This window comes from Manihot esculenta, chromosome 11 (assembly GCF_001659605.2).
Source record: "Manihot esculenta cultivar AM560-2 chromosome 11, M.esculenta_v8, whole genome shotgun sequence".
NCBI lineage: Eukaryota > Viridiplantae > Streptophyta > Magnoliopsida > Malpighiales > Euphorbiaceae > Manihot > Manihot esculenta.
This window is the reverse complement of record NC_035171.2, coordinates 14,158,959-14,184,443: the sequence shown is the minus strand read 5'-3', so window position 1 is coordinate 14,184,443 and position 25,485 is coordinate 14,158,959. Positions and strand designations below refer to the sequence as shown.

General features: G+C 33.7%; 1 long non-coding RNA gene across 2 annotated transcripts; it reads left to right on the top strand.

Moving 5' to 3' along the window:
• Window positions 1-584: 584 nt before the first annotated feature.
• LOC122725068 lies at window positions 585-11,603 on the top strand. Of its 2 annotated transcripts, XR_006352452.1 has the most exons (4): window positions 585-2,173; window positions 2,408-2,494; window positions 2,607-2,651; window positions 11,153-11,603. It is a non-coding gene; the product is annotated as an uncharacterized LOC122725068 (long non-coding RNA). The 2 variants fall into 2 exon arrangements; XR_006352451.1 differs by having other exon boundaries at window positions 588-2,494.
• Window positions 11,604-25,485: the final 13,882 nt, after the last annotated feature.

Below are 25,485 nucleotides of genomic sequence, written 5' to 3'. Positions count from 1 at the left end.
GTGCATATATTATGTATAGTTGAATTGCTTTTAAATAAATTTAAGAAAAATTAATATAATAATTATTAAAAAACTCATATGATGATTTTTTAATTTTAAAAAATATATTAGTTAGTTTTTTTTATTATTTTTAATTATTAAATATTATAAAAAATTTTAAAATATTTTTTATATGAATAAATTAATTAGTAAATTTTTTTAAAATATGAGATATTAACTAATAAGTTTTTTTAAAATTATAGAGATTAAATAGTAAAATATTTAACAGTTAAAATTAATAAAAATATTAATAGATATTTTAAAATATAAAAAATGTTTTAATATATTTTTTAAAATTAAAGAATTAAGTCAATTTTTTCATATTATAAAAATTAAATAATAAATTTTTCTAAAAAAAACACTGTTCCCATCAAATTGCCACACCCATCTCTTTACAATTCACTGGACCAATAGTAATGGCCTGAACAACTATATTCACCATGACTTTGAGAAATAATTGATTAAATATTCTGCATATTGCATCTCCTATCCTCAGTTATTAAATAAAAAACATTGCAATTTAGACGAATCTCATATTCAAAGACTATACAGCACCTGATCTCCCCTTTATATACTAAACGACTATACTATCCAAGTATGAGGGTTTGTTCCCTCTCTCAGCTATCTAAAAATCCCCAAAAGGAAAATGTAAGCATTTTTTACTAATTTGACCCAAAATAATTTCAGCATTACTTGTTATCTTCAGCAACGTTTTGCTATATGGCCCGTGTTAAAGATCTAAAAAATATGGAAATCTAGCCCTCTGTCAACTAACACAAACTTCTCTCTTTCTCTTTCTCTAATCTTTTAGATAGAATTCTCTTATTTTCTCTTCTTCATTTAGAGGCTTTCCTTCAGTTTTTGCTGCATTAGTTGATTATTTCTTACCCCTTCTGAGGAGAGGACGACCTTGGGTCTTTCTCACTCGAAGAGTGAGTTTCACCCTCCCACCTCCGAAAAAGATCTTGGTCTATCTCTCCCCCCATTGAGCTAGTGATTCCCTTTTTCTATTATGTATCAATTGTTCTAAGTTTTGGTTTGGTCTAAAGATGTCTTGTGTTTTCTCTGGCCTCTAATTCTAATGATGACACTCTTGAAGAGGCATTGTAGTTGTGAGCTATTGTGAGTTGCCACTGCTCAAAGAAAATGGTCGGCGACTGTTGGTTTTGATGGTGCTTTTCGTTGCACGGTGCTTATACTTGGTTGGTGTTAAATTTGGAAAGAGTGCCTAAAACTCTTACAAGAGACATATAACCCATGTCTCAAATCAGTGTAGAATTCAACGGTTGGAATTCCAAACTTGCGAATTGGAAAATCATAACTGCTTACTTTATGGGAAAAGGAAAGAAAAAATTGAGATGATCTTTATTGAAAGGAACTTGTGTTTATATATAGATATCGGAATCATATGAAAGCTAACAAACTAACAGAATTGATTGTATAGTTGTATCCTTCTTCTAACTATTGGAACTTTCTAGGCCATTATATTCATAAATACAAAACAACATCATTTCTTTCTTTTCTTGTGCTTTGAACGATGTCTTATTCCCTTGCTTCACTTGCACCCCCATCAAGATGCAGATGCCCTAATTTGAGGCAATTCCATCTTGGATAATAGGAACTAAAACTACGTCGATCCGATGGGTTTTGTGAAAAGGTCGACGAGCTGATGATGGGAAGGAACATGCACAGTTGAAATAAACCCTTTGTGAGCGAATCTCGGATAACATGGCAATCAATCTCCACATGCTTTGTTTTTTTCGTGAAGACTAGAATTTGCGGCCATATGTTGGGCGGCGCAATTGTCACAAAACAACGAAATCGATAGTGATGGGAAAATCTAAAACTCCTGTAACAGATAAGTGATCCATTATAGCTCGCAAACCGTAAGTGCCATGCTGCGATATTCAGCTTGACTGACTGTGTTTTTTTTTTTTGTTTTCCAAGAGATGAGTGAAGGTTCGAGAAATATACAGAAGCAGGTGAGTGATTTTCTTGTGGTAGGACATGCAGCCCAAATGGCGTTAGAAAAAGCACTTAGCTTGAAGTCTGATTGAGCTGGGAAAAACAATCCATAAGCTGGTCAACCTTTTAACTATCTCAGAACATGGAAAGCGGCATCCCAATGTGGTTGGTGAGGCTCTTGCATGTACTGGCTTAATTGCTGGGTTGCGTATGTGATGTCCGGTCTTGTGATTCCGAAGTAAAGTAATCGACATATCAATCTCCTGTAGCTTTCTGGGTCCTTAAGTGGTTCTCTGGTACTGTTGTCAAGTTTTAAATCTTGGGGTAGGGGAAACTCAGAGGGTTTGACTTCTATATAACTAGTATCTTGTAAAATATCTAACACCAATTTTCTTTGATTGAGGAACAAACCCGATGAAAAACGAGCAACTTCCAGGCCTAGGAAGTACCGTACAAACCCTAGGTCTTTGATGGTGAACAATTTGTCAAGGTAAGCTTTAACATTTTCTATATCTGCTTCACTTTCACCAGTGGTTAGTACATCATCTATGTATACCAGGAGTGCTAAAAATTGCTTCTTGCCTGATTTGATGAATTGACAGTGGTCAAAGACAGACTGGGTGAAGCTGTACTTCTGTAAACTCTGGGTAAGTTACTTATTCCACATTCTTCCTACCTTCTTGAGTCTGTATAAACTTTTGATTAGCTTCTCAACTTGCCTAGGTTGTGCTTTATTGTAACCCTCAGGTGGTGTCATGTGGAGGTCTTCCCCTATGTGATCATGCAGATATGCATTATTGATAGCTAGCTAGTGAATAGGCCAATTCTTGGCAGTAGCTATTGCTAGGAACACTCTCACAATGTCCAATTTTAGTCACTGGAGAGAAATTGTCTGTGTAGTCAACTCCTGGTAGTTGGTTGAATCCTTTGGTTACTAATCTAAGTTTAACATTCCCATTCAGTTTGTACTTGATCCTGTATACCTATTCAGAAGCGATGGCTTTCTTCTCTTTTGGCAGAGGGGTTAAGATCCAAGTATTATTTAGTTCTAATGCCTTTAGTTCTTCTTCCATAGCCTGTATCCACCTACTATCTTTTTTTTTGCTTGATAATAGGATTTAGATTCATTTATATATATTTGCTACAAACTCTAAATAGTGAGGTGCAAATTAGGGTTTAGAGATAAAGCAAGGGTAAGAAGGGGTACCTGGTAGATCTGTGACAGTACTGGTGGATGCATTATTGTTGATGGGGCAAGCAATGGTTGCTGCAAAGTCTTCCAGCCATCTTAGCTTGACAGAAACCCTAGTGCTCTTCCTTATAGGTTGTACTGGTAAAATAGAAGCTTGTGGTTCTTAGTCATTCAAACTAGAATTATCAAAAGTAGGAGAAGATGTATTATTTTCAGGTTGTGTTGGGGTGACAATTGGTGGTATTGGCGTGGGGGGAGGAATCTCATTAACTAGTTTGGGCAGGATTGAATGGGGGGCCGGTAGATTTTTTATAGATCTGTAAGGGAATATGTTTTCATGAAAAATAGTATCTCTAGATATCAACATCTTGTTGTTATCCATATCGTACAACTTGTATGCTTTTACACCTAGAACATACCAAAGGAATACTGTTAGTCTAGTTGAGATTGTAGTTGGAAACTAGTTAGAAATATTTTGTATTTTTGTTAAGTTTTATCCTTTGGTTATTGCATTCTGGTTTCTGTTGAACCTGCTGTATCAGAGACTCTGTTTCTAAAATCAGAATTCCAGATTTGATGGGATTATGTTTTTTAATGTTAGAAAGGTTAGATGCTAAGATGGACACTTTTGACTTGTAAAAACTTTCTATAAAAGCTTCCTTTTGTAACTTCTCAAGTAAGGGAATACCAGATCAATAGAGAAGTCTTCTTCCTCAATTTTTCATTTTCTTCCCTTGCTCTCCATTGCTGCAATTGTTAACAGTGGTATCAGAGCTTTTTATGGTCTTTGTGTGACCTGTAAAAGAGAGAAAACTAGCAAGGAAACCTTCCTACTTATTTACATTAGAAACCTGAATCCAGGTTGCGGTCAAAATCAAATTCTTGTGAGTGAAAATATGGCTTCAAGTAGCTATTCAGCTCCTCCACCACCTGTTTTCTCAGGAGAAAACTATCCCATCTGGTCAGTGAAGATGAAGGCTTATTTGAAGGCCTATGATCTATGGGAAGTTGTGGAAACGGGTAGAGACCCACCTCCTTTGAGAGACAATGCTACGGTTGCTCAAATGAAGCAACATAGTGAAGAGTGTGCAAAGAAGTTCAAGGCACTCTCTTGTCTTCATTCTGCTGTTTCTGATGTTATTTTCACAAGAATCATGGCTTGTGAATTAGCAAAAGAAGCTTGGGATAAGCTGAAGGAAGAGTTCCAAGGAAGTGACAAAACTAGAAGCATGCAGATTCTAAATTTGAGAAGAGAGTTTGAAGTCCTTAAAATGAAGGATTCTGAATCTGTCAAGGAGTATTCTGATAGATTACTCTCTGTTGTCAACAAAATTAGACTTTTAGGAGAGGAGCTTAGTGATAAAAGAGTTGTGGAGAAAGTTCTTGTAAGCCTACCCGAGAGATTTGAGCCAAAGATCTCTTCTTTGGAAGATTCTAAAAACTTGAGCACCATTTCTCTTTCAGAGTTGGTTAATGCTCTACAAGCTCTTGAGCAAAGGAGGACATTCAGAATGGAGGAGTCCTCAGAGGAAGCTTTTCTTGTGAAGCAAAAGGGCAAGCTAGTTGAAGAAGTAAAGAAAGCTGCAAGTAATTCTTTTAACAAGGGCAAGCAACATGCAAATAGAAGGAAGGGAGGTAGAAGAGCAAATTTCCCACCTTGTCCTACTTGCAACAAAACCAACCATCTTGAGAAAGATTGCTGGCAAAAGAGTGGAGTTAAGCCACCACAATGTGGTTATTGCAAGAAGCTGGGTCATGTTGATAAAAATTGCAGACTCAAGCAATATAGGCAAAACCAAAATCATAACCAGCAACCTGCACAACAACTTAATTACCATGATGATCAAGCTCAATGTGATGATCATATTTTTGCTGTTACACACTCCTCAAATACCGGTTGCAGACACACTTGGCTTGTGGATAGTGGTTGCACTTGTCACATGGCAAGAGATGAAAGCTTGTTCTCTTCTATTGATAAATCAGTGAGGGTCAAAGTAAAGCTTGGAAATGGAGAAATTGTGGAGTCTCAAGGCAAGGGTTCAGTATATATTCAGACTAAGCAAGGTATCAAACTAGTTCCTGATGTTCTTTTCATTCCTAGTTTAGATCAAAACTTGCTTAGTGTTGCTCAAATGATGAAGAAGGGTTATTCCTTGTCATTCAAAGACAATGTGTGCTCCATTTTTTACTCTCATGGTGCTGAAATTGTTAAAGTAAATATGGTGGGTAATAGCTTTCCTTTAAATTGGAATTCAGTTCAACAACACACCTCATATATTGCTAGAAATGCTGAATCTGATTTGTGGCATAAAAGATTTGGCCACTACAACTTGAATTCTCTCAAATACATGCAAAATAAAGAAATGGTTAGAGATATGCCTGAAATTTTTCTTGATGGTAGTGTATGTGGAAATTGCCAACTTGGCAAGTCTCATAGACAATCTTTTCCCTATAATGCAACATGGAGAGCCAAGGAAAAGCTGGAATTGGTTCATACTGATGTTTGTGGGCCAATGAGGACAGCTTCCATGAGTAACAACTTGTATTTCATCCTCTTTATTGATGATTTGACTAGGATGACTTGGGTTTATTTTCTCACCAACAAATCTCAAGTTTTTTCAGTATTTAAAAAATTTAAAGCTCTTGTTGAAAGGCAAAGTAGCTGCAAATTAAAAACTTTGAGATCAGATAACGGTACTGAGTATACTTCTGGTGAGTTTAACAAATTCTGTGAAGATTTGGGAATCAAGCATCAATTTTCAGTTAGTTATTCCCCTGAACAAAATGGTGTCTCAGAGAGGAAGAATAGAACAGTAATGGAGATGGCTAGATGCATGATGATTGAGAAGAAATTACCAAAGAATTTCTGGGCAGAAGCTGTACATACAGCTGTATATCTTCTCAACAGGCTTCCTACAAGGTCAGTGCAAGGAATGACACCTGTGGAGGCTTGGTTTGGTTCAAAACCATCAGCAAAACATGTGAAAGTGTTTGGTTCCGCTTGTTACATCCATGTTCCTGCAGTAAAGAGAGGCAAGCTTGATGATAAGGCAGAAATTGGTATCTTTTTGGGTTATGCAGCTCAATCGAAGGGTTATAGAGTGTACAAAGTTGAAGCCAAGAAGGTGGTTGTGTGTAGGGATGTGAAGATTGATGAAGATGCTTATTGGAATTGGAAAACAAATCAAGTTGAGTATTGTTGTTCAGATCAGCAGCAAACTAGAACCGTTCCTGCAGTTCCAGAATCAGATTCTAATTTCGATACAGATTCTGATTTTGATTCACCTCCACTAAGAACCAAATCTCTTGCTGAGATTTATGAGAGTTGTAACCTGGCTATTTCAGAACCTTCAAACTATGTTGAAGCCTCAACCAATGATGCATGGATAGCTGCAATGCAGGAGGAGATTGGGATGATTAACAAGAATGAAACTTGGATTCTTACCCCTAGACCTCAAAATAGGAGGGTCATTGGAGTTAAATGGGTATACAGAGTTAAATTAAATCCTGATGGAAGTGTGTTCAAGTACAAAGCAAGGCTAGTTGTTAAGGGATATGCTCAAGTCCCTGGTATTGACTATGGAGACACATTTGCTCCTGTTGCAAGGCATGATACTGTGAGATTGCTAATTGCACTTGCTGCTCAAAACAAATGGAAGATTTTTCACTTGGATATCAAGTCTGCATTCCTCAATGGCAACTTGGAGGAAGAAATCTTTGTTGAACAGCCTGAAGGATTTGAAATTGCTGGTTGTAAAGATCATGTCTACAAGCTTAATAAAGCCTTGTATGGGTTAAAACAAGCTCCAATAGCTTGGTACAGCAGAATGGATTCTCATTTACTTGATCAAGGCTTTCAAAGAAGTCCTAATGAGCCCACTTTATATGTGAAGCACACCAAAGGCAAGAGTTTGCTTATTGTTTCTTTGTATGTTGATGATTTATTGGTAACAAGAGACAACTTAGAGGAAATTCAAAGATTCAAAGAAAGGGTTATGCATGAATTTGAAATGTCAGATCTTGGTTTGATGAAGTATTTTCTTGGCATTGAAGTCGACCAATCTAAAAGTGGAATATTCATCTCTCAGCACAAATATGCTCTTGATATGTTGAAGAAATTCAATATGGAGAATTGCAAATCAGTTGCAACTCCATTGGTACTGAATGAGAAGCTTCATAAAGATGATGGGGAACCAAAAGTAGAAGGTTCTACTTTCAGAAGTCTAATTGGCAGCTTGTTGTATTTGACTGCTACAAGGCCTGATTTGATGTTTTCAGCTAGTCTTTTATCTAGATTCATGCAATCTCCAAGTCAGAAGCATTTTGGTGTTGCTAAAAGGGTCCTCAGGTATTTGAAAGGTACTGCAAACTATGGTATTTATTATACCAATGTTGAGGATGCTACTTTGATTGGCTATTCAGATAGTGATTGGGCTGGTTGCTTGGATGATTATAAAAGCACCTCTGGTTATGTTTTTTCCTTTGGGTCTGGAGCCTTCACTTGGAATTCAAGGAAACAAGATATTGTTGCTCAATCCACAGCAGAAGCAGAGTATGTTGCAGCTGCATCTACTGCCAATCAAGCCATTTGGTTAAGAAAAATTTTATTTGATTTGCAACAACCTGAAGAGGAACCTACAACTATTTTTGTGGACAACAAATCAGCTATTTCCATAGCTGAAAATCCAGTTCATCATGGTAGGACCAAGCACATTAATGTGAAGTTTCATGCTTTGAGAGAAGCTGAGAAGAATGGAGAAATCAAGCTGGTCCATTGCACTTCAAATTTGCAGCAGGCTGATATTTTTACAAAAGCATTACCAAGAGCAAAACTTGAGTTCATGAAATCCTTGCTTGGTGTTTCCAAAAACAATCTCAAGGAGGAGTGTTAGTCTAGTTGAGATTGTAGTTGGAAACTAGTTAGAAATATTTTGTATTTTTGTTAAGTTTTATCCTTTGGTTATTGCATTCTGGTTTCTGTTGAACCTGCTGTATCAGAGACTCTGTTTCTGAAATCAGAATCCCAGATTTGATGGGATTATGTTTTTTAATGTTAGAAAGGTTAGATGCTAAGATGGACACTTTTGACTTGTAAAAGCTTTCTATAAAAGCTTCCTTTTGTAACTTCTCAAGTAAGAGAATACCAGATCAATAGAGAAGTCTTCTTCCTCAATTTTTCATTTTCTTCCCTTGCTCTCCATTGCTGCAATTGTTAACAAATACACATTTGAAAGCCCTTCAAATTTTAACTTTTGTGGTAATGCATTTGTGGCAAAACACAAGTGAAGGCCTTGAGTTGTTCATACTTGGGTTTAGAGCCATGTAGTTTCTCAAAGGGTGTCATCCAGTCCAAGACAGAGCTTGTTAATTATTGATGATGTGTGTAGCTATAAGAATACATTCCCCTTAGAATTTTTTTGCTAGGCAGGATTGGAACATTAAAGCCCTTGCTACTTATAGTAGGTGTTTATACTTTCTTTCTACTATTCCATTTTGCTGTGGAGAGCAAGGACTTGACCTTTGATGTATGATTTCCCTTTCCTTGAACTAGTTTGTGCAATTCTGATTCACAAATTCAGTGCCATTGTCAGATTTGATCACTTTCACTTTTTTTTCCAAACTGTGTATTGACTAAAGCAATAAACTCTTTGATTGTGGCCAAACACACCCAGTTTATCACAAAGTAAGTAAGTCCATGTTTCCCTATTAAAATCATCCACTACAGTCAACACATACTTTGAATTAGAGATAGAGTGTACTGAATATGGACCCTACAAGTCTACATGAATCATTTCAAAAGCTTCTTTAGTACTTATTTTGCTCTTAGAGAAACATAGTCTTTGTTGTTTTGCTTTGGGACATACATCACAAACATATGATTGACAGTCTTTCCCATTTAATACATTCAGATATTGCAACTTCTTATTTGATACATGCCCGAGTATTCTATGCCATAGTTCATATTGATTTGATGTGGTTGACAGTGTTACTTGAGCAGCAGTGGGCTTGACTTGATTATTTGTAGAATGTAGAGACTGTTTATTTATTCTGTATAGCCCCATATGCATCGTCCTAGTAGCCAACAAATCTTTAGTCACTAGGTCCTCAAAAATGCATTTTTCATAGGAGAATTGAACTGATAATTTGTGTGTCTATTTTAACTTACTAATAGACAGGAGATTGTGTTTAAAAGAGGGTAAAACAACAACATTATGCAAAATTATTTTAGGACTAAGGATTACGGGCTATGATTGAGTTACTTGAGTAACTGTACCATCAGGTAGTGTAACATGACTAAGGTTAGAGAGTTGGTTGTATGTAGAGAATAGAGAGGGATTATTGCACATGTGAGTTGTGGCACTTGTATCTACAACCCATGCACTTAAGTCTCTATCACAACAAGCATTAAAGTAACAATGCCGGATATCTATTTAATTTGAAGCACATTTCTTTCAAGTGTCTAGTGGCCTTGCGGTAAGTATAGACTCTATTTTCCTTTTTCTTGTAGTGCTGTTTATTGCTTCTATTGCCTTCTATTCTTCTTACTAACATCGCAATATTCCCAAAGTCATCTCCATTATTGTGTGCTTCATTTTGCTTTCAATCCTCAAGATCATGGAGTTGGCTTTGTTGATACTAGGAAGGGTTTCCATAATGAGAATTTGATTTCTCACATGGTCATAGCTTTCATTATAGTTTCTTCAGAAACTGAATCAATTTATGCTTAACGTCTATTTCAACAAACAGTTTCGACACACATTCACAGGCTGGTATTGGCTCTAGACATGCATATTCATCCCATAACTTTTTCATTCTATTGTAATATATCATAAGAGAGTTATTTCCCTGACTTATATTGCTAATTTTTTTTATTAATTAATATATCAAATGTCCATTACTGTCACCAAATCTTTCTTTAATTTCCTCCCAGAGTTCACGTGTAGTAGTTGCATAAAGAAAAGAATCGGCTAGATCTTTTGTTAATGCATTCAAAATCCAGAAAATTACCTTATTATCCATCCTTGCCATTCTTCATAGCTGGTATCTTCTGGATTTGGCATTTTGCATTTGCCATTAATGAATCCTAATTTATCTTTTGCTTTTAGGGCAATAACCATTAATTTGCTCCATGTCAGGTAATTATTTCCTGTTAGAGGTGAATTAACTAACATCAGATTTGGATGATCTGAGTTTAGCAATCAAAGCATCTTGTCTTCTTTTCTATTAGAGAGAGTCTGGCTATTTTCGCTAGAATGGGTTGGGAGTTCAGGATTGATTGTATCCGCCATTTTCAATAAAAAATTGAAGCTAGGCTTGAATCAAGGAATTGCAATGAAGATTGTTTACTCGAAAAGAAGTGATTAGCTAAATCTTGAAGGCAAACAAGATTGCGAGTTAATGGGAGAAAGAGAAATTATAAAGAAAATACTCTGATACTATGAAAAATCATATCTGCGTTATGGGAAAATGAAAGAAAAAATTGAGATAGTCTTTATTGAAAGGGACTTGTGTTTATATATAGAAATTGGAACCACGTGAAAGCTAACAAACTAATAGTCTTGATTGTACAACTATATCCTTCTTCTAACTATTGGAACTTTCTAGGCCATTGTATTCATAAATTGCAAAACGGCATCATTTCTTTCTTTTATTTTCTTGTCCTTTGATCGGTGTTGTATTCCCTTGCTTGACTTGCACGAATTCTTTGGAAAAACGTTAACCATATACAAGTCTATTATTCTTTGAGGCCTTAGGCCTATGCTGTGTTTTTCTGCCCCATTAATAAATTATCCTACCTTTGCCTATATATATACCAACAATTCTCATCTATTTAATAATACTCGTATTAAAATATAAACACCCAACCAATGATAAGCTATCAATATATTTTTATAATTAAGATTTACCATAATATTATCATATTCATATTTTAATTGATTGAATATATACATCTAGAGTGCGGAATAAAAGCCACATACGACTGAATTTGTGAGCCAGGGCAACAAGTTTGCAGACATCTGCTAGCTTCTAGGAATGAATCAATCGGAAAGGATATCGACGGTAACTTGCTTAAAGCAAAGCAAACTCATTGACGGAGCAGAAGATTCCTGCTCAAATGGCGCGACTTCAAGCGGGGAGACTCGGCTTGTTTTCTCTTTCTGAAGACCAGCTTGCTTCTCAATCACTTGCTGCTGTGCCAGTATCAACTTTCACCTCATTCCATATGAGGATATACCAGAAGATCTAATTGGGCCAACCAGGAGCTTTAAAACTTCCAAAATCCAAACTAAACAGGGTTTCACGAGCATCATCCTCTATTGAAGGAGCTATTACATTAGCATTGATATCTCTTGCGATGTAACAACAATTTCTCTAATTATGTATGAATTAAAGTGTACAACAGTTGGAAAGGAAAGAGTTAATTTTTGTTACTAAACTTTAGTAAAATTTACACAATAGTACTTATATTTTTTAAACTCTCATATTTAATTTCATATAATATTGAAATTAAAATATCCACGTCTTGTCCTGGTATTTTACTTTTAAAATGATTGATAAAATAAATAATAAATATATGATTTAGATAAGATATTAAAATTATATATAAAATTTTTTTTAAGGATATACCTTGTATATGCATATGAGAGCTTTTGTTCGTCATCTTTAAATACTTTTTTTTGGTTAATTTTTTTTTTAAATTTAATAATAGAGATTTGTAGTGATTTTATATTTATATAGGGATTTTTTTTCTATTCAAATTTAGTATAATTATATTTTTTTTAAAAATTATTATTTAGTCCTAATGGAAAACTCATTAATTGATTATACAATTTTAAAAAAACATATGAAAATTTATCTGAGATTTTAAAAAATTTATTAATTAGTTATGCCGTTAAGTGTTGGACAAAACTACAAAATACCTTCATTATGAAGAGATTAATTAATATATTTTTTTAAAACTGATTTTCCAGGATCGAAATAAAGTAAATAACAAACTATAGTTCACTTTATATCATATAGTTCATGCATAATAACGTATATTCTACGAAATTATATATCATATAGTCCATGTATAATAACGTATTTTATATGAAATATATATATAATTCACAGTATAAGGGTTATTTGAAATTGTAGTATATTCCACAAGTATCCAAGTACCTCGATATCCTTAGATTCTACGATCGACGCTATTTTATTTCACATGAATACAAGAGGTCACCCGACATGTTCAGGAGGTAGCTCTATAAGAAATAGCTCAATAAAAAAAAAATAAATTGAGAATAAAACTTTTTATTCTCCCATCAAATTGTTTTTGATAATTGGTAGTTTTTGAAAATAAGAGAGCAAATAAATTTTCTTCAAAAGAAAGGCAGAGATCGTTCTTTTTCTCGAGAGCTAAGAGAGAATTTTTTTTTTTTTGGTTAACATCGGGTGAGAGAATGGGAGTACTCTCTCATAGCAGTGCCATGTAACTGCCAAAATAAAATTTGAAATTAAAAAATATATATATTTTAATTTATATAAAATAAATTAAAATTAGACTATTATAAATAAGATATAAAATTTTATTTCAGACATTATATTTTTGGCTCTATCTTCTTGATTGTATAATTTTTTTCATCTTGCACTCACACATGATAGGGTATGATGATATATATATTGCGATTTTCATACTTAACAAATAGACGGTGTGATCCGTGCATACTTTGAGAGCTCAAATATTATATGTCTCTTAGGGAAATATGACCGTTTGAATAACGAAATTCAGAGTAGTTGCAGTATGCAATACCCTAAATCATTTATTACATTAAATATCCATATAATCTCAATTATTTTATTTTATGTTCATAATTACATTTTATCCACGGATAAACATAATTGACCGGTCATGAACACAAAACTAATGTCATACTTCCATATGATTTTCTTCACATCTCAATACTCTTAAGCTTAATTCAATTTGCTTTTCTAAGAATATCTCGTCAGATATATCATTCAGATGCATCATCTATGATCATCTGATAATGGCCTAAGATAGCAAACAGTAAATTAAGACTTAAGTAACAGATCAGATTCCTAAAGGTATTAGTAAGATTACTTATAATCTTTAGGGTCTCACACATTAATAAGCAAAGATCAACGCTTCTAATCCCATCATTGGTCACGAGCACATATGGTATGAATCATATGCTACGATATCTCTTCCATTCATAATGGAGCATATGTCTCTATTTAAGATAATAATTTGAGCATATTTAATGTTTAAATTTGCGTTCTCTAAGCTACTCATTTTAAAATAGAACTCCATCTAACTGTTAAGACGAATAATGTGACTTATATACATAAGATCAATGTATTTTAATACAATGATCTTCCATTATTATTCTCAATTTCTTTGAGATGACATCTCGTATTATAAGTTTTTGAGCTCTCAATAGTATCCACAGATAAAATAAAACTTATAATTGTCTTATATTTTATTATTTCACTAGATAATAAAATCAATGCTGTGTGAGGAGGCATTTGTTATCTGTCTGACATGCTTCTCATAATTATTTTCATGACATAAAATAGTATATATGAATTGCACAATTGCAATAATGATTTAAATATATTAACTCATTATCTTATCATCTACGCTAACTCAATGACTTCACAAATCTGTACAAAACATCTTTTATACTAGTTTTCATTAGAAGACCTAAAGTAATTTCATACGTAAAAAAAATTTTCATTTTATGTGTATCTATATCCCTAGTATAGTAAACTATAACGTCTTACTTCTTAAGAAGATATATCTTGAAATAGATTTAGACCATCTAAATCTCTTCTTTTTGCATCCCTATAGTCTTCCACTTGTAGACTATTTCTTTGATAACATCATGAATAATCTAATATACATTTAAGATATCTCTATATCCAATTCACGATATCTAGTATGCTCGCCTAGGGTTAGATTGATTTACTATACTCATAGCATAGAATATATCAAGTCTAGTACACTTTATAGCATACATTAGGCTCCTGACCTCACACTTCTATAGAACATTTTTATTTGAGCTCTCTCTTTTGGAGTTTTAGGACATAATCTATGGTTCAAAACTTTTTCTTTGGAAAAATGAGTATCTGCAGGATTGAAATCTTACATATTCAATCACTATAAAACTTTCATGATATATTGCTCTTGGAAAGAGACAATAGATTTCTTAATGATCCCTTAGAATCTTGACTCTAAGATTATATGCAACTTCTTCATCCCTTTCATCTCAAAAGATGATAATCAAACTTTAGTGGTTATGATATACTCACTATCGTTTCTAGTTATTAGTATGTCATCTACATACAATGATAAGACCACTAATCTATTCTTGGATCTTTTACATATATTTCCATGATCCTCATTGATTACAGTGAAATCATAAAACCTGACGGTATTATGAAATCTAATATACTATAGTCCGGAAGACTGTTTAAGGCCTTAGAATGATTTTTAAAATCTACATACTTCGTATTCTTGTCAATTTACAACGAAACTTGGACTGTTTCATGTAAATTTTAATTTTCTGTTTGAGAAAAAATAGTCTTCATATCCATTTGATGTAATTTAAGATCTAAGTTAGCAGCTAATACAGTTAAAAAAAACCTTATCAAGGTAAACCTCACAATAGGTTCAAAAAAAAAATTCTTCATTATAATTCTTTCATTCCTATTGTGTGCACCCTCGTAGCTATCAAATGAGTTTGTATCTCTTGATATTATTGTCAGTCTTACGCTTCAATTTGAGAATCCAATAATTCTTAATCGCTTTATATCCTAATTGCAAATCTACATTGACTAACTCTCTATTGTCTCCATTTTCTATTCCATTATTTTAATCCATTTTTTTCTTAGCTGGAGATTTAAGAGTTTAAGAAATACATCTCCATCAGGAGTAACAATAAGTACTTCCCCCTCAATCTCAAAATGACAATCGGCAATTCTTAGATGACACATTTATCATAGCTGAGATTGATCTATTAACTCATTAATATACATGTTACTCCACTCGGACCAGATTCGATGACTACACTCACTTCAAGATGCAATTATGAAACTAATGACCATATTTATATGTATCCATATTGCTTCCACTTGGATGTATGTATGTCAAAAAATTTCTATAACGGAAGTAGTCTGGTCACGAGTTTAATTTAGAGGTAACACTTATCCTATCTCTTTATACTTTAAAGAAAAAAATATATTCTAAAAATGTGATTGACTGTGCGGTTGTTGAAACCGGTCAAAAATAACCTTTTTGGTTATCCACAATTTTACAACTGTAGATAGTGGTAAAAGGATCGAATCCACAGAGAATTTATACTTACCTATTTTTCTTATCAAGACCAACTAAATAAACTGAAAATAAAATAAAAGGGGGGGTTTTGAGATTGTTGAGCTAAACTAGAATTAAAAGCTATAACGTAAAACAAATAATAAAGTAAAGAGAATTCAATAATGATGATGAGTTGCAAAACTCACAATTTTTTCCTCATTTAATTCCTTGATTTTACTGTAATTTTGATATAAATATTTAATTTTAATTTGAATTTAATTTTGGACAGGTTTGTGAGCAGAAATTGAGAAAAGGAAGAAAAAAAGGCTGAATTAAAGACTTTTTTATATCGGGAGGCTACAACCTTGACCAAACTTGTAACCCGAGGTGATGGGGAAATAAGATAGATTTTGCCACCTAAGCAAGGATAAGATCAGTTTCAAGTGGAGTCAAATTAAATCAAACTCAATCAGATGATGATGAAAATCATATTAGGATAGAGATAAGATTAGGATAGAGACGAGATAGGGATAATATATTTTATTTTAAATTTTATCTTTTTGTGCCTATATAAAGGCTCCTAGCATTCAACCTGGAGAATCATATTCTACCTCTCACTCTCATTTCTCCTCTTGCTGCCCCTCACCTTCTTCTCCATCTTCTTTTCTTTTTCTTCTTCTTTTGCTTAGTTGTTATAATTTTATTATGGTCATGAGTGGCTAAACATTTATTTTTCAGTTGAAGGTTAAATTAAATTGAGGTTTGTTCAAGTTGTGAGGTTATACACTTTAATTCTCTTCATCTTATTTCTATTTTTCATTAATTTCTGAATTCGAGGAACACCACCTCCATTGTTGTTTTCTTGAGAATTCAAGGGGCCCATTGAATCTCTTGGGATGACAACATATTGCTAATTAATCTAATTAAATCCGTAATTGTTTAATTGGGTTAATAATAAGTAGCAATTAATATATTAGTTTATATTAAGAAATTAATAGATTTGATTTAAATAAAACACGTGTTTTTATTGATCAATTTTGGGTCCTTCTCTCTTAATGCAGTTGACTAATTAAATCTACACGCGTGTTGGGATTGTTAGTTAACTAGAAATTAATTTAAGCGCGAAGCAGATTAATTTATTCATAAGGAAGAATTGGTGGGATTCGCGTGTTTGACCACTATAACCAAACAATAGATAATAATATGAAATATTTTTTTCTAACCAATGATCAACTGCAAAATATCTCAATTTGATTACCTTCAGCTGAAAGTTTTAATTAATTATTTGTTTCTCAATTTTCAATTACATTATTTTTTTTTCTTTTAAGTTTATTTTTATTGGCTTGCCCAAGGCAAAACCCCTCTCATCAAAAAATTCTCTTCTTCTCACTTTTTGTATTAAACTACTATTCTATTTCAAATTGGTCATTTAAATTAAACAGGATTAAGGTCTCTATGGGATCGATACTCATTTACCCTATTTACAAGTTCTTATCTATCAAGAAAAGGGAAGTAAATTTTAAATTTACAGATTCGACACCCGTTAAATGATAAAAGTTTAGTTGAAGAATTGGATCCACTTCAGTTGTTGGGATTGATCACTGACACTTATATTCTTTTATTTGACTCAATAAATTAGTTATGGGGGTGAAAGACGCTTCTCACCACCATATCCCTCCTTAAGCATAGATTAACTAGGAAATATTCTCTAATTAATCACTAATCAACAAGTTGCTAAGGAACATCCTTAGGGTTTTAGATTCATTCAACTGTCAATTACATTAAGAAATAGAGAGACCTAATTCTAGCTACCCAAACGTATGATGATCTTGCTAGATTATGCAATCTCCTTGGTTTTTACACCAAGAGTTACTTCTGTTTGAATAATTCAAGCAATTACGGACTTAAAACTACTCAAACTAACAAATTATTACCCTGCAATCAAGAATCAATAGGCCCTGATCTAAACAACAAAGCAATAATAGAATTAAGCATGAAATTGCATAAATATTGATAAATAAAAGAAGAACATAATAAGTTCAGATCTCACAATACATTAATAACTGAAGTTTCACCTAGTCTTCAACTAGAAACAAGGGTTTCAACCACTTATGGATGAAACTAACATAAAAATAAAAGAAATAAAGCAAGAAGAAGAAGAAGAAGGGACGGTTGGGCGGCGATATGGTTTCCGAAGATGATGTTCTTTTCTTTGCTGGTTTGGCTCTCTATTTATATCTGTATGTGTAGCCCTAAGTTTCCTTGATTTGATGGAGTTCTTTTCCTATTTGGAGTTGGATTCTTTGAAGGCAATTGAATCTTCTTGAGATTTGACTTCCTTGACAGGCGGGATAGGGTGCTGAGCTGTCTTGAAGAGTTGCTGAGTTGTCTTCGCGTGTTTGGGGAAGGATAAACTTCTTGAAGGTTTGAATTTTAAGTTTCCCGCGTTTCTGCTGTTTGCTGTTGCAAGGTCTGTTTGCCCGACTTGTTTGGTCAAACAGCCGGTCAAACAGTCTGTTTTGGTGCTTTCTGTCACTCTACTTCTATTCCGCGGGGTCTGTTTGCCCAGGTTGCTTGGGCAAACACCTAGTCAAATAGCAAGTCTGTGTTGTTCTTCATCCTTCTCCTTTTTCAGCTGCAGCTTAGTTTGGGCAAACTGACTTGGACAAACCAGGCTTGGTCTCTTCTATTCTCTTTTGGACAGTTTTAAGGCCATTGTTTACCAAATCCTCCTTTTACACCATTTTCTGCAAAATAAGATAAAGACCATAAAATTAGGTAGAAAATGTATAAATTAACATTAATAACAACATGAAAGATGGGACTAATTTTGCCTTGATCAGTGATCCTCTATGATTCAAACTCAGTTAAACTTTCATTCTCTTGTTCACTAAAGAATATATATCTTTTTAACTTCTCAAAGATATCTTGGAAAGAACATATTATTCCCCTTGGTCCTCCAAATTTATATGAAAGTTTGTGAGCAATTTTAACCCTTATGGTTTTAAAGTCCATAAATAAATTCGTGTTTAGTCCATAACTCATATGGAGTGGAAGTTATTGATTATGTGGGTATTAGGTTAAGTTCAATAGTGATTACTAATAATATATTACTCTAATAGATGATTGACAAAATTAGCTCATCTTATTATTGATCTAACCTAATAGGGTTTTATTTCTCCTTTATGTTACACAATTTCTAAATTGCTCTCATAGAAATTTTGTACCTTGGTTGGTTCTTAAAATCTTTACTTTTTCTTGCTAATTGATTTTCAACTAAATTCAAAAATTTAATGAAGCAACTTAAAGCCTCAATTTAATGAGATATCAAATAGATATAACCTTACAGAGAGTAGTCTTTAATTACGAAATAGATGCACCCTATGTTTAGCCCAACATACATATAATCGCATTTACTAGAATAGATTAAACACAATAGAAATTCAACTCTTGTTCATAGATATTTTCAAATTAGGCAATATTTATAAGTGGATATATCTACTTTGTTAATATTACTTGATAGGCTCACTTTAACTAATCGTTGTATATCTTTTAACCTATATGACCAAGCATAGCATATCACGTATTTATATCATTCATAGACGTATCAAAAGATGTAATGTAGAGAAAAAAAATACTATTTGAAGTTACATATAACTTCTAAGCCAATATGAGTATTCATAAAATATCTAGAGCCAGCCAATATGAGTATTCATGAAATATCTAGAACCACTAGAACTTGCACTTAAAACAAGTTTACACCTAGTTCATGAAAAATTAAAAAAAAAAAAAAGATTAATCAACACCAGCACAAATAATAAATTCCATTGAATTTATGGAACAAATTAATATTATGTAGGAATAGAATTTGCTTACTACATATAGCAAGCTCGCAGGTGCTTAAATCCTTCACCTCCACTTTGGAGTTATTTCCTAACGAATATCCATCTTGCTCATAGTCATAGAAGAAGTTATCAAAATTCCACGAAAGTATTTTGATCCTATTCTATACAGTTAAAACATTTGGCCTTAGCAATATTTTCCATCTTTTAACCGAAAGGACCTTTGCCCTTTCCTTTATTATTGTTTCTTGTTGGGCTTAACTTTTTCTATTTCATGCTATTTACCACCTGGATATTTTTACTAGTTTTCCTTTCTTCATTAGGAATTAGAGCTAGTTATATACACTTTTGTGCTCAATAGATTTAAATGCAGACGTTCTTGCTCTACCTTTAAGAAGTGCATAACATCTTCTATATACTTAATATAGACATTGTGGGTAAATATCATTTTTCATGTGATCTTAGGTGTTTGGGCAAAGAACATGCAGTCGCTTGAATATTTTATTTGTTAATCAAAATATGATGAACATCTTTTAGCTCATTCACTATACTAATGATCTTAAGACATATTCTTATATCTTGATGAGAGCTCTTTTTATAAGTGTCTAATTATATAGTGTAAGTTATAAGATTGACAAGCAAGATTCTATTAAACCTCGCTTTCAGGTGCAGACCATATGTCTGTTGTTAAATCATATCTTTGTAAACTCAAGCATAACAATATCATGCATATTGCTCACTAAAATGATGTGAGCATTTGAATTACTTCTTCCAAATATCATATGCCTCACAGTCTAGCCTATGTTGGGTCGTGTTGCCCTATTCTAGTATTTTCATAACTAAGTTAAGAGATTTTAGAGCTTATAGTTCCTTGAGCACATACTGGATTTTCTTACTATAGATTTCATCCTTGAGCACATACTGGATTTTCTTACTATAGATTTCATGGTTATATTGATTTAGCTTCTCACCTATTAAGATAAACTAAAAAGATTTGGAAGTACATATTGTTCTTAGTCTAAATTAGGGATATTTATGCACATGAGTTAATGTCTTAATTTATGCATACACTAAACCTTAATAATAATAAAAAAATTATATTAATAATTATTTTACATTAGGTTGTAAAGTCAAAAGTTCACTATGTTTTCTGAAGAATTTTTGAAAAATTTAGAGTATTCTTGTATTTCACTCTTAATCTTTACAATTGATTTACATGACTATTTATATATAAAGAATTATATCTAAACAGGAAGCAAATAATTAAATAATAATTATAGAGGATAATTAAAGATCCTAATCAAATCAAATCATATCCGTAGAATCAGTTAGGGTTAGCAAATAAGTCAACACTCCCCCCCAAATTGGTGCAAAAATGTCGCACATACCCAACTTGCAAATCAGATTATGATAGATCTTCATGTTGAGCCCTTTAGTAAACACATCCGCAAGTTGCCCAGTAGAAGTCACATGAACTAGGCTCAAGACACCACCTGTTAATTTTTCTTTAATGAAGTGCCGATCAATTTCAATGTGCTTCATCCAGTCATGCTGGACTAGATTTTGTGCTATACTTATAGCAGCTTTATTGTCACAATACAAAGTTATCTTGTCTCTCTCGAGCAACCTCAACTCGCTCAATAACTTCTGCAACTATAAGGGTTTACACACACCTTGGATCATTGCTCTGTATTCTACTTCTGCACTTTACCGAGCAACAACACTTTGTTTTTTGCTCCTCTAGGTGACAAGGTTTCCTCCCACAACTGTGCAGTAGCTAGGGGTAACGGTCCGATACCCTAGGGGTGGATCTCCTGTCATTGAGAGATCCTACCCAATCTGGATCTGTAAAAGCTTCAACTCGGAGGTGGCCATGTTTGAAGTAAAGAAGCCCTTTCCCTGATGCAGACTTTAGGTATCTCAAGATGCAAAGTACAACCTGCATATGAGTCTCGCGAAGGTCATACATGAATTGGCTGACTAAGCTAACAACATAGACTATATCCGGTCGAGTGTGTGAGAGATAAATCAACCTTCCTACTAATCTCTGGTATCTTCCAATATCCACAGGCTCACCAGTTCCTGCTTCCAACTTGTGATTACTTTCAATGGGAGATTCTGCTGGTTTACACCCCATCATACCAGTTTCTTTCAAAAGATCCAGAATGTACTTTTTTTGGGAGATGAAAATTTCTTTTTTTGATCTAGCCACCTCGATACCTAGAAAATATTGCAGTTTTTCTAGATCTTTGATTTTAAATTCTTAAGCCAACAACCTCTTTAGTTGAGCCATTTCCTCTTTGTCATCACCTGTTACCACTATATCATCAATATACACAATAAGAAGGGTGATCCTACCCTTGTAATGTTTGATAAATAGAGTATAATCAGCATTGCTTTGTTGGTAACTAAAAGACATCATGGTTTTGCTAAACCTATCATACCAAGCTTTGAGAGATTATTTTAGCCAATACAAAGCCTTTTTTAACCTGCACACCTTTCCTTGTATCTTCTCATCAGCAAATCCAGTAGGAATTTCCATGAACACTTCTTCCTCTAAATCTCTATGAAGGAAAGCATTCTTCACATCAAATTGTTGCAAGTCCTAATCCAAATTGGCTATGCAAGATAACAGAACTCTCTGATTGAGTTCATTTTTGCAACTGGGGCAAATGTCTCTTGGTAATCTACTCCATAGGTTTGGGTGAATCCTTTAGCAACCAATCTAGTCTTAAACTATTCAATTGTGCTATCAATTTTGTGTTTCATTGTGAACACTCATTTACAGCCAATAAGCTTCTTTCCATGTGGGAGAGTGATAAGCTCTCAGGTCTCATTTTTAGCCAATGCTTTCATCTCTTCAATCATTGCTTCCTTCCATTTAGGCTCTGCAAGCGCTTTCTTTCAATCCTGTAGAATATACACAGAGAAAATAGGCAAGACAAAGGCTCTACAGGAAGGAGATAAGGATTTATAAAAAATAAAGTTAGAAATAGAGTGTTTAGTACAAGATCTGACTCCTTTTTTTGTGCAATAGGTTTATCTAAGTCATTGGAGCATTCAAGAGTTGTGGGTAACTCACCAGAAGAAGATTTTTGACTAGGTAACTCACTAGAAGAAGATTCTTGACTCTGAGTAGACTGCATAATGGCTTCTTTTGCCTTGTCTCTCCTCTAATACCTTCTCAAATTTGGCTTGTCCAAATGACCAATTTTCTCTTCCTGATTGGACATCTCCCTCTATCTACTAGAACTCAAACTCTCTAGTTGAACCATATCATTCAGAATCATAGAATTCGAAATCACCTCTTCTTGCTCATTATTCTCCCCTTAAAAAGGTGAGTCGGTGGTACTGAAGTATAGTTCAGTTTCTCGAAAGGTAACATCCATACTGACTAAATATTTCCTAGAAGGAGGGTGATAATACTTTTATCCCTTTTGTGTCAGAGAATACTCAACAAACACATATTTAAGGATATTGGGATCCAATTTTCCTGCCATCCTAGTATGGACAAAGCAAACACACCCAAATACTTTTTGTGGAACAATGCATGAATTTTTCCTTGTAGAATCGCCAAAAGACTCATAAAGTCAAAGGTCTTGAGAGGCATTCTATTGATAAGATAAGCAGATACAAGGATTGCATCTCCCCAATATGCTTTGGGTAGATTCATAGTGAACATAAGAGATCGAGCTACTTCCAATAGATGCATATTTTTTCTCTCAGCAATGCCATTTTGAACACTAGTATAAGGACAACTAGTATGGTGTACTATCCTATTACTCTCCAAATAAGCAGAAAAGCTACTATCCATGTATTTTCTTCCATTGTCAGTTCTCAAAATTTTCATTTTAGTATCAAATTGAGTACAAACTCTTTTATGAAAGGATTGAAAATAAGAAAAGACATCACTTTTAGCTTTAATCAAATAGACTCAAGTCATTTGAGTGCAACAATCAATAAAGGTGACAAACCATCGATTACCAGATAAGAAGGCAGTTTGAGTAGGCCCCCAAACATCAGAATGAATAGTCGCAAAAGGAATTTGACTTTTATTATGACTCAAGGGATAGGATGTTATAGTATGTTTAGCATACTCACAAGCAACACAAAATAGAGAACCAAACTGAGTCCTAACAAATAAATTAGGATAAAGTTTTTCTAAAACAGAAAATGATGGATGCACTAACCGCCTGTGCCACTGTATTATTTCCTGATTGACATCATTATTTTCTCCAAAACAGACTTGAGATATCGAAGAACCTGGATCACCCTCCAACATAAGCCATCATGTAGCCTACCGTTACCAATCCTCTTCCCTGTGCGAAGATCCTGAATAACACAATGATCATGAAAGAATTCAATTTTAAAGTTAAGGGCATTGGTTATAGCACTGACAGATAAAAGGTTGACAGGAAAGTGGAGAACACGGAGGATAGATGAGAATTTAATGTTTGATGTGCAAATAACATAACATATTCCGGATATGGGAGTAAAAGAGCCATCAACAATTCTGACACTATCTTTGGTTAGAGAAGGAAAATAATTGAGAAAGCCTTTAGAAGAGCCTGTAATGTGTCTATTCGCACCAGAATCGATAATCCATGGAATATTATTAAGAGAGGAAGCATTATCTTCTGCCATTGAGACCCTTTTACCTTCTGCTATGGTAAAGATTCGTGAAAGAATAGGAGGTATCCAAGGTTGTACACACAAGAGAGCCTAATTGATTTACCAAAAGACCAGATAGCAACACAGGAAGGGCGGAAAGATGGTCGGAATTGTCGCCGGAGTGATTGGAGTGGCAAAGCAGCATCAGGCGATGGGTCATGCGCCGAGAAAGGGAGGCGCGTGAGCCTCACGCACGAGTTTTTTTCTACTGTCGGATTTGGGCAATTGGCCGGCGACAGTCCGACGATTCTCCTGGTGCCGACAGTGAGAGGAGGAAAGGCTCCTAGATGGGTTAGTACCAAAAAAGGTAGATCTAGGGTTTCAAAACCCTAAAGAGGAAAAATTGAATTTGAACTATAAAATCAGGAAAATGCTCTAATACCATGAAAAATTTTGGAAAAATTTAGAGTATTCTTATATTTCACTCTTTACAATTGGTTTGTATGACTATTTATACATAAAAAATTATATCTAAACAGGAAGCAAACAATTAAAGAATAATTACATAGATAGTTAAGGATTCTAATCAAATCAAATCATATCCCTAGAATTAGTTAGTGTCAGCAAATAAGTCAACATTTTCAATCATCGTCTAAAATTCTAATTTATTATAAAAATTAATCATAATTAATTATATTAAGATTCATGTCTTAAATTACTTATAATTTAAGAAATTTAAAATATGATATAAAAATAATGAATAATTAACAATTCATGAAAAAAAAGAAATATTTAAAATCAAATTATCCATAGTAACATAAACAAACTATATGGATAACAATAATTTCCAAAAAAACTATTAACGTCTAATATATAGACTTGAGACACGATAATAGAATATTCAAGAAATATGTATAGAATCCCTTTTGGTCGATTCAGGATTACAGTCAATTTTAAAAAATTTTGACTTAACTATATACCCACTATTAAGTCTTAATAATCCTATCAAATAATACGCCGTTTTTGTAACGACCCGAAAATCGGACCGCTACCGGCGCTAGGATCCGGGTCGACTTAAGGCCGCCGGGACCCGTAACAAGCCTAACATACATCCTGTGAACCTGATTAATTCCATACATGATCAACAACATACATAAAAATTAAAACTTTTCCTTTTCAACATACACCAAACTCAACCTGTGCATGCACTATACATAAACATAACTTAAACATTAATCCCTCTGTGGGATCTCATCAAAGCCCCCAATGGGTGGCATAACAAGAGTTGAGTTGGCTAAACATGGACATCAATAATATTAAGATCATGTTTCAAAAGGGATTACATTAAACTATGGTCAAGCACACTTCTAACCTCAATATCATTACATTACATATCCATACATCATTATACAATCTGTCATGTCCACTTTCTAACTATTACATACATAAGACTTCATTACTCTTCTTGACTTCTCTGTCTAACCCGCACCTGCAAACCTGGGGAATTTGGGAGAGGGGTG